A 12,323-nucleotide genomic window follows, 5' to 3' on the forward strand; every position below is an offset into this window, starting at 1 on the left:
TTATAAGTCACTTCATTAATAATTATTGAGTATTTTACCGAATGTGTTATAAACCTAGGTCTGAAAAATACAAGACATGGCCATTGCTCTCAATGGATTTACACTGTGGTTAAGTGTTTTTCACATAAAATGATAACTACAACTACAAAACAGTATGTGTTAAGTGACAGCCAGTTAGTTTAGACAACAGCTGCTATAGACGGTCAGAAGGATGTGAAATGACTTCCACTTAAAGTACAGAGATAAATCTCATGTGAACTGTGAGCTAAAAATTCAGGTAGTCAACAAAAGAGGGAAAGACATTACAGAAAGAAAGGATGGTAGCCAGGCATGGTGGCAGACACCTGTAATCCCAGCACTTGGGAGGCTGAGGCAGGAAGATCACTGTGAGTTCGAGACCAGACTGGGCTACATAGCGAGTTCTAGGTCAGTCTCAACTATGTAGTGAGACCCTGACTCAAGAAAACAAACAACCAAACAAACAAAAAAAAAAAACAAAAAAGAAAGGATGGTAAGAGGAGAGGCGCAGAAAGAGCAAAAAACTGTATTGGGGCAATAAACTATAAGAGGAATAATAAAACTGGGAAGATAGGAAGATCTAAAGTAAGATATATGAGGGTATCTAAAATTTTAAAAGGTTGCAAGACTATCTTGAAAGTTTACTCTATTGCAAACAGAGGGCTAGAATATATTCTACTGAATGTGATTGCGTTCATTTGTTCACTCACTCATTTAGTTACGCAGTAGTTCACTGAGTACTTCTGTGCATGAACTCTATGTGCAGGCAGAATGAAGCCAGAATGGTTCTCTGCCCCCATGAAGAAGAGTCCGGTGTGGAACACAAAGAAGAGCATGTGAATTAAAGCAGAAAGTCACACTCAGGTCCAAACTGGGCGACTGTGGGAAGCTCATCAGAATCCTGCTTCAATGAAATAGGCTCTCGGGAATGGTGAAGAAGCACATGGAGAAGTCAGGGAGGGAGGTCAGGTGCAGTGGCACATGCCTGTGATCCTAGCACTTGGGAGGCTGAGGCAGGAGGACTGCGGCAAGTTGGAGGACAGGCTGGGTTATACAGCAAAACCTGTCTCAAACCCTCCAAAATAAATAAAAAAACAAACAAATAAAGCAAGTCAGGGAGGGATTCACTCATATCTGCAACATAGGACAATTGTACTTTCAACTTTAGGGGCAGTGTGTTGTGTGTTGGAAACATCTGCCCTGTTTCTTTTACTATTAGAAGAAAGATGAGAAGAAAATCATGGGAAGAATTCCTCACAGTGTGCATCAGGCTCTTTAAATAAACAGGTGCTTTCTGAGAGAAAAAGAAGAAAAAAGTTTTGCTTCTAGTTGTGAACATTTCATCTATCTAGCACACATAGATGGCATATCACTTGCCCGCTACTGTTCAGGTGCTTCACATATTTTAACTCAATAATCACAACAGACTCACGAGTCAGGTGCTCTTATTGTGTCCTATGGTAGGAATCTACTAGCTAAAGTTAGCTAAGGCACCAAAAGTGATAAAATGAGGCACCAGAATTAAAATTTACACACGTTCTTAACCCATATGTAAAACAGCTACCTCACGTGGGAAGAGTTCATGGGATAAAGGTGTACAGGAAGGGGAAGGGCTTCAGAAAGATGTCAGATAAAGATTAGTAAATATAAGAAAAGGTAGGATGGATGGAACAAACTGATGCAAAGAGCTTCCATGTTTTCATTTTATAGCACTGTGATTAGAGTTAAAGGTAAACAGGGAAAACTTTATTTTATATAACTAACAAAAACAGTTATTTTATACAACTAAAAATATCTAATATTGATTGAGCAAATGTATCTGGTGCTTTCCACAGGTGTCATTATTATCCCCATTTACAAAAGGAAAATGGAAGAGACACCTAGTTAAATACAGAGGGGTTTGCTTAGTCTTTATCACTTAGGAAGGACTGGTGTCTCACTGATCTTTGTCACTACACTATATCATATCCTACAATCACCTCAACATTATCAGCACTTATGGATTCTCTGGGTTTGCCTATCTTCTGCTGGTCTGAGAGGATGTCATAAGCCCTGCTATGCTGAAGTGCAGTCAGGAGAAGGCAGGGAGACAATAAGGCTGCATTTCTTTGACAGTGCTGCTCGCTTTTTACAGCATTTCAGAGCCAGAAGAACTATATGAGATTCTGGGTAATCTTTGTCTCTGTATCTACCATAAGTATGGAAAACTTTTGATCTCCTACAAAGATCTGATATTTGTATATTAATTATTCTTTGCATAAAGTGAGTGACTTTACCTACTGGACACACTTCATGCTGTAAATGCCGGATGCTTAAGTATGACCAGATGCCATTTTAAATTCCAGAAACAGAAGAGCATAATCAAGCAAAGCACAAGCATTGGAGGCTGGATTCTTTCTGTTAAGTTTCTGATTGTCAAGTAAGTGCTTATTTATCGTGATCCTAGTGAAGACAAATGCATCAATAACTGTGGAAGGCAGAAATCAGTCATATTCTTAAAATCATTAAGGGAAAAGATAAAAATGAGTTCAGTGGATGCCTTTGATATGCTTACCATTTTACATATTTTATGGTAACTCCTGTGGTTCTCACAGGGACTCACTGAATATGACCTAATTTCATATAAGAACTCACTGAGCTATAGCCTGGGTAAATAAATTCCTTCCAAGCCAAACAACTGACAAAGTGGCAGAGGTAGCTGACACGTACGCTCTTTGTATTGTGTAACATTTACTAAGAGACAGTTGAAAACACAACTCTTTGTTCATGCCAGAACTGTTTCCAAGGCTAAATATACTCTGAGCAATAGGAAAAGGACAGAGCTAAACAAGGGCAGAGATAATGCAAAGAAAGAAGGGCAAAAACTTGTTACAATGAGATGATTAAAAACTGTATATGAAACTGGATAAACCATTTCACTTCCAGTTAGTCTCTAAAACCTTTTGCTCCATTAACATTTCTTGGGATGCTGTGTGAATATGATTCCAAATTTATTTTCCAAGGAAAAGCACTAGCCTGATTAGTAATAGAAAAACAGTTTTCCATTTCTCTGGATGTATTTATAAAATAGTCCTTCTATGTTGAATGTTAAATGCTTGGCTACAGTGTAAAAAGATTACTTGTATTCATTTACCTTTCTCAAATATTATCTTTTGCAGTAAATGTACTGGTATAAATTTGATTCTGTTGATGACACTGTACTTAGGCTTTCAAATGGCTTACCTATGTCGAGGAACACAACTGAAGAATAATCTGACTGAGACTGATAAGATGGCCCACGTGAGAGTATAACATAAGGGTATCATCCTTTCTACTTTGTGCCATTCTCAGAGGACAGTTGTAAATGTATAAACAAATGTGAAACAGAAATAAAAGGGATGGTCAGATTGCCAGAGATCCATGACTTTACCCCAGGGGTAGGTGGCTGTTATAGAACTGAGGCAAATGCCAAGACACGGAATTCCAAAAGACGCTTCCTGAAGTGTTATCTATTTAGACATCAGAGGAATATCAGGGCAGATCCTACTGGGTGAAGAGATTACACCATGGGCATTTGGTAGTTGTTTTGCAATTACATTAATTTACAACAGCCTGAGAATAGAATGGCAAAGTGTCATTGTAGACTAAAGTAGAATTTATTTCTATTTAAGATGAAAAGGGTAGTTGGTCATGTAACTTTTCCCTTTGGGCACACTTGCAAATGTGGATAGTAGCTATTATAGATTTGAAAGATAAAGATTTATTAAGTAACAAAAGAGTTAATACTTTAATTGACTTTATATAGCACAAAATGGCTTAATGAAACTCCTATTTTTAAAATCAGAAAGTAATTCACCAGTCTGTACAGGGGCAAAGTGAGACAGCAGAAAAACAACCAGGCTTTGAGGTCCAGGAACTTGAGTTGAAGCCAGGGCCCCACCACTTGCTCACAGTGTAATCTTCACAAATAAATGAATCGCTCTCTTTTTAAAATCATTATTAAATTTATTGGTACATTTTAGTTATACAATACAGTTACATTCATCATGTGGGATCTTGTACCTTTACATGATTCTTGCCTCCTGAATCCCAGTTTACTTATAAATAAAATGGGCATTATAACAATATTCTATGGTAGTCAGAAGGTTGCTGTTAAATTAAGATGATATACACAAAATCCATATGTAAGTTGAACTCTAAGAAAAGATTAGTCATTACTGCTGTATTTAAAAGCAATAATAATCATAATCGTAATAAAGGATTGCTCGGCAATGTAAATCAAATTTAGCTTCTTGAACAGGAATGTTGAAAAAAATCTGAAGTTAAACTTGATCTGTCTTTCAGGGCTAGGAAGGACAAGGGTGGCTAGGGTCATTTGCTGAACCCAATGCAATTCAATAGTTTGTTCTTTTGTGGATCATATTTTTAGTGTTATATTTAGGACATCTTTGCCTAATCCCAAGCCATAGAGATTGCTTTCTATTTTCTTTATATGTGGAACTATTTCTGTTCTGTTCTAGGGATCTGCTTGTCTATCTTTATGCCAATATGACATTGTTTTGATTATTGCATCTTTATGATATTCTTGAAATCAGGTAATATTGCCTCAACCCCTGTTCTCTTTTCCAATTGTTCTCCCTATTCTGGGTTCTTTGAATTTATATATGGATTCTAGAATCTGTCAACTTTCCCTAAAAATTAGTGGAAAATTTGATTCTGTGGACCAATGTAGAGAGAATGAGTCGTCCAACTATGAAAAAACTACTTCTGATTTGTTCCCCATTTGTTTCGATGTTCTTTATGCCTGTTAGTGATGTTTTATATTTTAAAGTATGAGTTTTACATAGTTGCATCAAATATATCTCTGAGTTCCATTTTAATGCTATTATAAATGCATTATTTTTAAATTTTGACTTGTTTTTTGCTAGTATATAAAAGTAAAATAAAGTTTTGCATATTGATCTAGTAGCAATCTCAATAAAATCACTTATTCTATTTGCTGTGTTTGAAGATTCCAATGCATTTCCTATACGGACACCTAGGTCACCTGTGAATATAAAACAGCTTTATTTTTTCCTTTCCATGATGGATATTTCCGGTTTCTTTTTCTTATTTGGCTGTACCTGGCTAATTACTCCTACTATAAGGTTAAATAAAAGTGAGGACAGCAGCAATCCTTGTCTTCTTCCTGATCTTAGTGAGGAAACATTAGCCATTTTGCTATGAAGCACAGTGTTGGCTGCAAGGTTTTCATACATGCTCATTATCAGATTGAGAATGTTTCCTTCCATTCTTGGTTTGCTAAGAATTTTACTGGAATGAACATTGGATTTTGTTAAATGCTTTTCCTGAATCTATTGTGCTCATCATAGATTTTGTTCTTTAGTTTTTTTTTTTTTTAAACATGGTGAATTATATGGACTTTTGAGTGTTAAAACAGCTGTGAATGGTAGGATAAACACCATTTTATCAGAGTCCTCTGTTTATGCCACTGAATTCTGAAACCAGCTGAAAATTCTTCTTTTTAAATGATGTGTATAGCTCTTAGTCGTGCCATGCTGAATTTCTTAATACAGTTTGAATATCAAGAATTGTGTTTACTCAGACAAATTATGAATCACTGAAACCCAGACAATGGGTTGAAAAGTCATGTTAATCATGGTCACGGGGAAGGAAATGATTATATCAGCAGAATAAGGAGAAACTATAAACTCTTTACACAGATCAATAATTATCTGTTAATGTGTAAGTTTGGTAAGTTAAGAGGCTGAGAAGAGAAATTCTAAAATCTCTGTGTACTAGTGAATCCTAAGACCTACATATCTACATAGGCGAAGGTCCCCACCTGAAGTATGGAAGCCAGAACAGAAAACCCTGGGAGTCTAGAGTTGATTTGAGCATTGCTAAAAAGCAAACCAGTGTGGCAGAGCCATGGGGATTCTGAGACACATGACTGGAGTTTGTGTTTTGATTTCAACATTTGATTAAGTGCAAATTGTGTTACCCAGTCAATTAATATCTCAAAATATGTTCCTTTTTTTCAGTAACTGTCACAATTTCTCTTATCAAATGTTATTTAAATTGCATATTTATTTTACAGTATATTGATTGAGAATATGAAAAGCAATTTTATTTTAAAACAATAATTAAGCAATGTCAAATATAAATTAATACTTCTACTATTTACTTAATTTATCTTTCATTAGTAAAAGAACAAAGTCAGGTAGTAGGGATGGATTATATAAATACTACAGAATTTCCTTTTTAGTGTCCAGATATTCATGGCAATAGCTCTGTGAACACATAATTGTTGTTGTTACTAGTTGCCATTAACAAGAATAACTCATGAAGGAGATAAGAGAGGAGTTAGAGCGAACCTCTTTTATGGGGAGAGGAAATGGAATTTTTCACTTCAGCACATCCTTCAACATTGTTTATCTAATGCTTTCTTCCTTCATATTCTCCTACCCAGAGTGAAACAACCAAAGAAACAGTATCCATATCAAAATAATATAATATATTGTGCTTATAATTTTTTCATAATAGTTTTGCTAGTTTTTTTTTTTTTGGTTGACACTGATGGTCTTTTGGAAGTGTGTAGTTTCGTGGCTGCTTAAGAGATGGTTGGCATTGATTAAATTTTTCAATGAGCTTCTGATTTGTCAATGTTTTTTCCTTTGAGATATCTGATTCTTTCTCTTTTTTTTCTAAGCATACTGCACAGCTACCTTAAAATGGAGAAGCATAACTTTTTAGAGAAATGAAACCATATTGGGAATCTTTTACAAACCTAAGGGCTAATTCTTTGATGTATGTTTGCATCAAATATCAATGCATTTTTGGATATAGTTATATAAAAAACAAGCTAGGTCTTGCCTCTTGCAATATTCCTGGGGTATAAGAATGTGCATATGTGTGTGTTTTTCTTCATTCACAAAAGGATTTTATAAAAGGGATAACAGGACAAAACTTGATAAAAATATGCTTAAACTTGTGAGAATTAGGCAATTTGTGCTTTATTTCAGGTCCTATGTTATGAGGTCCTAGAGTGGAAGAATATATTCTTTTCATTTTTCTTTCAGAGTTTTTACTGGGAAAAACATTATTTTCCTTGCATGGAAATATTTTTCCCTCTGATGCCATTAACTGTGAATTTCTGGCCTAGTCACTTAACATTTCAGTTTCTTTGTCAGTAAACTAAGGACTCACTACATGAAGTATGATGGTACAGGGGCAGGGTGGAAGCGCTGCACGTGTAGGAAGCAACCCAGAAGGTCAGCAGTAGACTCATCCCACAGCCTCTCTTTCTCTGTCCTCCAAATTACAGAACCGCTCCTTTGTATAAGAGGTAACCTTGGGCCAGTGGGTCCCCCATGACAGCTCTGAATTAAAATGAGAATTCTAGCCTTCTGCCCTATAATAAATACAAAGATTTGAGCAAGTTTTCTTGCACGTTTATTATTTTATTTCAGTCAAGCCCATTCACAATTCTATTTCTTAACTGATCCAAGCTTCTGTCACATAATTTCAGTTTGCTAGTGAGGATGTTGCCAGGCCATGGTCCATTCTATGTTTCCACACCTAAATGTACAAAAACGCCTGAGTCTTTTAAGAGTCCGTCTCCAAAACTATCCTCCGGGCTTCAAATTGGTCTTTGACTCTCAGAATTGTATTATTAACCCTGATAATGTCTTTACTTCAGAGAGAAGACTGCAGACAGCTCAAGACCCACTTCTAGATTTTATAAAGAATTAGACCAACTAATATTATACTTCTTTACCATTAAGTACCCGACAATAAAATCAGTTTGCAGATACCATATACATTTCCATGAATTATTTATACAAATTTAAGGTTTGCAATTTCAAGACCAAAAATGTTGATAGGAATTTGCATATTATTGAAACAGCATAATTTATTGATGAAGCACAAAAATAACGGAGGTGATGCTTACAGCAGTTTGGAGGCTAATGTATAATTTACAACACTAAACAACTTCATGAACAACAGAGAGAATTGTACATTAGGTTCTGTATCAGGAAATAGTAGCCATAAAACTCAGGCATTTCAGCTGTTTATTTTATAGCAAGGATCTCTTGGTGTGAAACTGATAGACCACTGGCTTCCACTCTGTGAGTGGCCTAAAGCAAGCATGAATCAGCCAGTGGAGAGAAGTCAGCCTTTTTTTGCCTCTCTTGTCCTCTACTTAGATCAACCTTTCATTAACATCTCTCTGCAGAAAGAATTCCCATAACAGGTTGCAATTAACGCCTTAAATAGAGGAATTGAATTTTATATTAGCAAACTAACTCAAAAGTAGATAAATTTATAGTTTAAAATAAGATATTTTAAAACCCAGATATCTATTTTACAATACAATTATTATAATTATTGAATCTAAGTTTATGTCTTAGAACAAATTCCAATTCAAAGTTTACCCAGTAGACCAGTTTTCTACAAAACATTTCCATATTTTAGGATAATGGCCTATCTTAGTGTTGGAACTCTTCCCAATTCTTATTTCCCACCCTGTTTTCTAATAAAATGCAGATTCTATCAGCATCCAGTTAACCTGCATATGACTGATGACTCATCTAAGGCTGACTCTGTCCCCATTTTCAGGGAGGATGCTATTAGGTCTAAAATAATTATGGTAATGGTATTTCTAGTGTGTAGATGCTCCTGAGGTCCAATTCTGCCTATGAGATGTGAAGGAAAGTTTGCAAGTGTGCTTCTAGGAGAGATTTTTTTCCCTTTCTAGGAAAGAAAGTAAGGAAAAGATAGTTTCATTCCTTCTCCAGATTTTATATTTGAATGTGATGCCTGAAAATGCTACATGCATTTGCAGCTTCCAGGCCATATAGCCAGAGGGCATAATCAGCACTCTGATGATGGAGGGCAGATGGAAATAATCTAGTACCTGATAACTTTATTAAGTAGTCAAGTCAACTAATCTAAAGGACTGTCCCAACTCCAAGCCTGATATATGAGCTAATAATGTCCCCCACTTAAAAAGTAAATCTGAATAAAAATTTATGCTACTTGTGTGTGAAAAACATCACAATTTACATATGGGCTATTGTCATTTCTGGTGCCTGGCATCTGTTCTATTCTAATGCTACCTTTTGGGAATTTACTTTTTACTGATTTGTAAGAAGGACTCTTAGTGGAAATATGCTTCCAAGTAGACAAGCAGAAAAGACGATCTTTCTTCCCCCCAGAACACCAGGGAATGGGCAGTTATCTTAGTTTGCTCTAGCCTGTTTTACCCCTTGCCTTTAATCTCAAGATGCTGGTGCAAGAAAGAAAGGAATATAGGTGATAATGTTTACTGAGTGCGTGTGAGCTGACCCAAAGATCCTGGAGACTTGGGCTGTATTTCCTCCTCTGCGGTTCACTGTAGGTCCCTTGATTGCTTGCCCTTTCTCAAGCTCAATTCTCCCAGTTTCCTTTTATTCTTTGATTTTCACTTGATATATACATCGATATTATCATATTAAATTCCTTCTTGCATATGTAAACTGGAATTGACTTCTGTATTTTGAGGAAAACAATAGTCAGCTCACCAGGAGATCTATTCTCAGCACTAAGACTCAACAGTGAATTTGTACTGATGTAAACTGGTCAATCTCACACATTTTGTGTAACACAGTAGTTTCTCTCCTCCCTCATATAGAAGACCCCATTTTTAACCTAAGAAAAATCATACCAAACTCCAAACCATTTCAGTTGTAAAAGAACAGGCAGTTTCTGTGACCATGGCTGCTGTAAATGAACCTCAGAGGTTTACTAGTGGGTTTGGTGAGAACTTGGAACCTAAAGCTTCAGGTTTCACCGGTTTTATTTAATTTAACCTTTTAGTTAATGCTAAAATTATAAGCCTCCAAAATTCCAGTCAAGCTTCTCAGATAGTAGAAAGTGTAACAAATATCTGTTTTCCTCCACACAATTTTAGGCTCTGAAACCAACAAAAAGAAGATCTATCTCCACAGTGAAAACATTTTTGTGTGTGTGTTAGAGTACTTCTAGGACCCATTCAAATAACACACACTCTGAAAAGAAATACAAAAGCATATAAAAGTAGAATTAGGATTAACTTCTGGCCAAAGAGTATTATACTGCCGATGGTTAAAATCAATGTAGTATTGGCATTTCCCAAGGTTTTACTAGAATTATGACATGGCAGATGCAAGATCCCTTCCAGATGACCTGCTCAGATTCTTAATTTACCAAGAATAAAACTGAAGTCTTGAATATTGTTAGTGCTTTGCTGAAAGTAATAGCGGTGGGTCTCAGACTCAGGACTCCATGTTCTGAGTCCAACATAGCACCTGCACCAACGTTTTGCTTTGTTGTTTCCTTCAAGTACATATTTCAACTGTTTGGACTGTCATTACTTCTTGAAATCCTATTTAACTTGATCCAGGTCAGATGTAATTTCCTAAAATGCCTGTAACCTTCTCCAGTCCCTCTTGTACTCAATTCTCAGGTCTTTCTATGCCACCTTTCCCATCCCTTCATTAACTGCTTGTTATTTCATTGTATACATACCTGACATCCTCACTAAATTGTAAATTCTCAGGGAACACAGATTTCCCTTTTCATGTTCACTTTATTTATAGTTCCTAAGAGTATATGTGTGTGTGGGTTTGCTGACTTGCATTAAAGTACATTCAATAAACATCTCCACCCCCATAAAATATGTATGGGAATTCATGGTTTAAAATATTAGTCCTCATTAGGGAAGGGTAGATGGGGCGAAGGGAGGGCAGGGGAATGGGAAAAAATAAGAATCAAGATATATCATGTGAAGGTACAAGATCCCAATGATGAATGTAACTGTATTGCATACCCAAAATGTACCAATAAAGAAAAAGGAAAAAAAAAAGTTAGTCCTCTTGGCATCCCAACAAGCACCTCCATGGATACACAGTGCTTTAGCCTAAAGCACTCATTAACTGTCAGGATATCAGGACTGGTATTAGATTGGCAAACAGATAATCTGTGGTTGGTAGTATTCCAGCCTAAGCACCCAGGCAGCCACTGACTTCATCTACTTGCAGGGTCTACTTAAACGTGAATAAGATAATCCTGAATATATCATCCAGGACACTCAAGAGTGAAGAAAGAAAATCCTTACTCATTTTGACTTAGGTAAGAATGAAAAAAATTACTTCACACAATGGGAAGTCAACAAGGAGCAAAGGCTTCAAGTCTGGCTGGTTCACTGTCCATTTCATTTCCCCATAAAATTCCTTTCATCCTTGGTCTCTAAGGCTCTTGGTATTGGCTTTTTTTTTAGTTTGGTTCTCTCAGTCATTAGATACCTGCTCGTAGAAATGAGTACTACATGCTTCCTTATTTACATCAAGCGAGAGAAAGTGGTTCCCCTCCTCATTATACTATGAAAATCTATCTGTTCAGTCTGAATTTAGGTCATATAACCAACATGAGACCACTTAGCGTCACAGCTGGAGAGCCTGCTCCTGCCCTAATATTCAGGACTATCTCTGGAGCTAGTTTCTCCTTATTGTTTTGAGGTGCTTCAGGGAGAGGAGGGTGCTTAAACAAATTCAGGTTTTGCTCACAAGGATGAAGGAAGGATGAATGCTAGCTAGGGAATCATCACAGTAAACTTAAGAATGGCAATGCTTCAAATTATAAATTAGTATGAACAATCCCCTTTTTGTGGAGTTCTGAGTTGAGCTGAGTCAAAAGAAAGAAGACCACTTCCTTCAAATGAAGCATGTGTGATAAATAATATTTTGGTATTGCCTTCCCATTGGATCAAATGTGTTAGATTCTGATGGTTTATGAAGGGACAGATCAGGGGAAAATGCTTTTTATCCTATGGATGCCTATTTTGGAAATCCATGTCAATTTATAACCTCCTAAAATATACAATCTCTTTATCAGAAAATTCACTTGATTTCCCATTCCAATTCTTCTGGGTTCTTAACCATGAGACAATTATTTGGAGTGGGCCCTTTCTTCCCACCTACTTATACACAAGTTGATGGTGATTCATTGAAATTGTGCTACGTTGATCAGGGCGATTAAGGAAGAAGAAAAGCACATTATTGTGCCGGGAAATGGACATTTTTTCTCAAGATTAAAAAAAAATGTGCAAAAGGCAAATTACTTGTGGGTCTTCAAAGACTCCCTGCATATGTGCTGTGTTTAGTATCATCCTCTGTGTGCAAGAGGTCAGTGCTAACCTGGATAGAAAATGCTTCATGGTTTGGAATATTCAGAGTGATTCGATTCCACAGGGAAACATGGATACTCTCTTTTGCTTCCCATTTGCTTGGAAGGCACAACAGTGG

At 36.4% G+C, this 12,323-nt stretch overlaps 2 protein-coding genes across 11 annotated transcripts in view; one reads left to right on the top strand and one right to left on the bottom strand.

The window, feature by feature from the left end:
- Rnls (renalase, FAD dependent amine oxidase) overlaps positions 1-12,323 on the bottom strand; it is a 312,949-nt gene that overhangs the window by 161,435 nt on the left and 139,191 nt on the right. The window lies entirely within an intron of this gene.
- LOC104848840 (transmembrane protein 70, mitochondrial-like) overlaps positions 1-12,323 on the top strand; it is a 50,648-nt gene that overhangs the window by 425 nt on the left and 37,900 nt on the right.

Source organism: Fukomys damarensis, unplaced genomic scaffold (assembly GCF_012274545.1).
Source record: "Fukomys damarensis isolate Sample0158 unplaced genomic scaffold, DMR_v1.0_HiC HiC_scaffold_20, whole genome shotgun sequence".
Taxonomy (NCBI): Eukaryota; Metazoa; Chordata; class Mammalia; order Rodentia; family Bathyergidae; genus Fukomys; species Fukomys damarensis.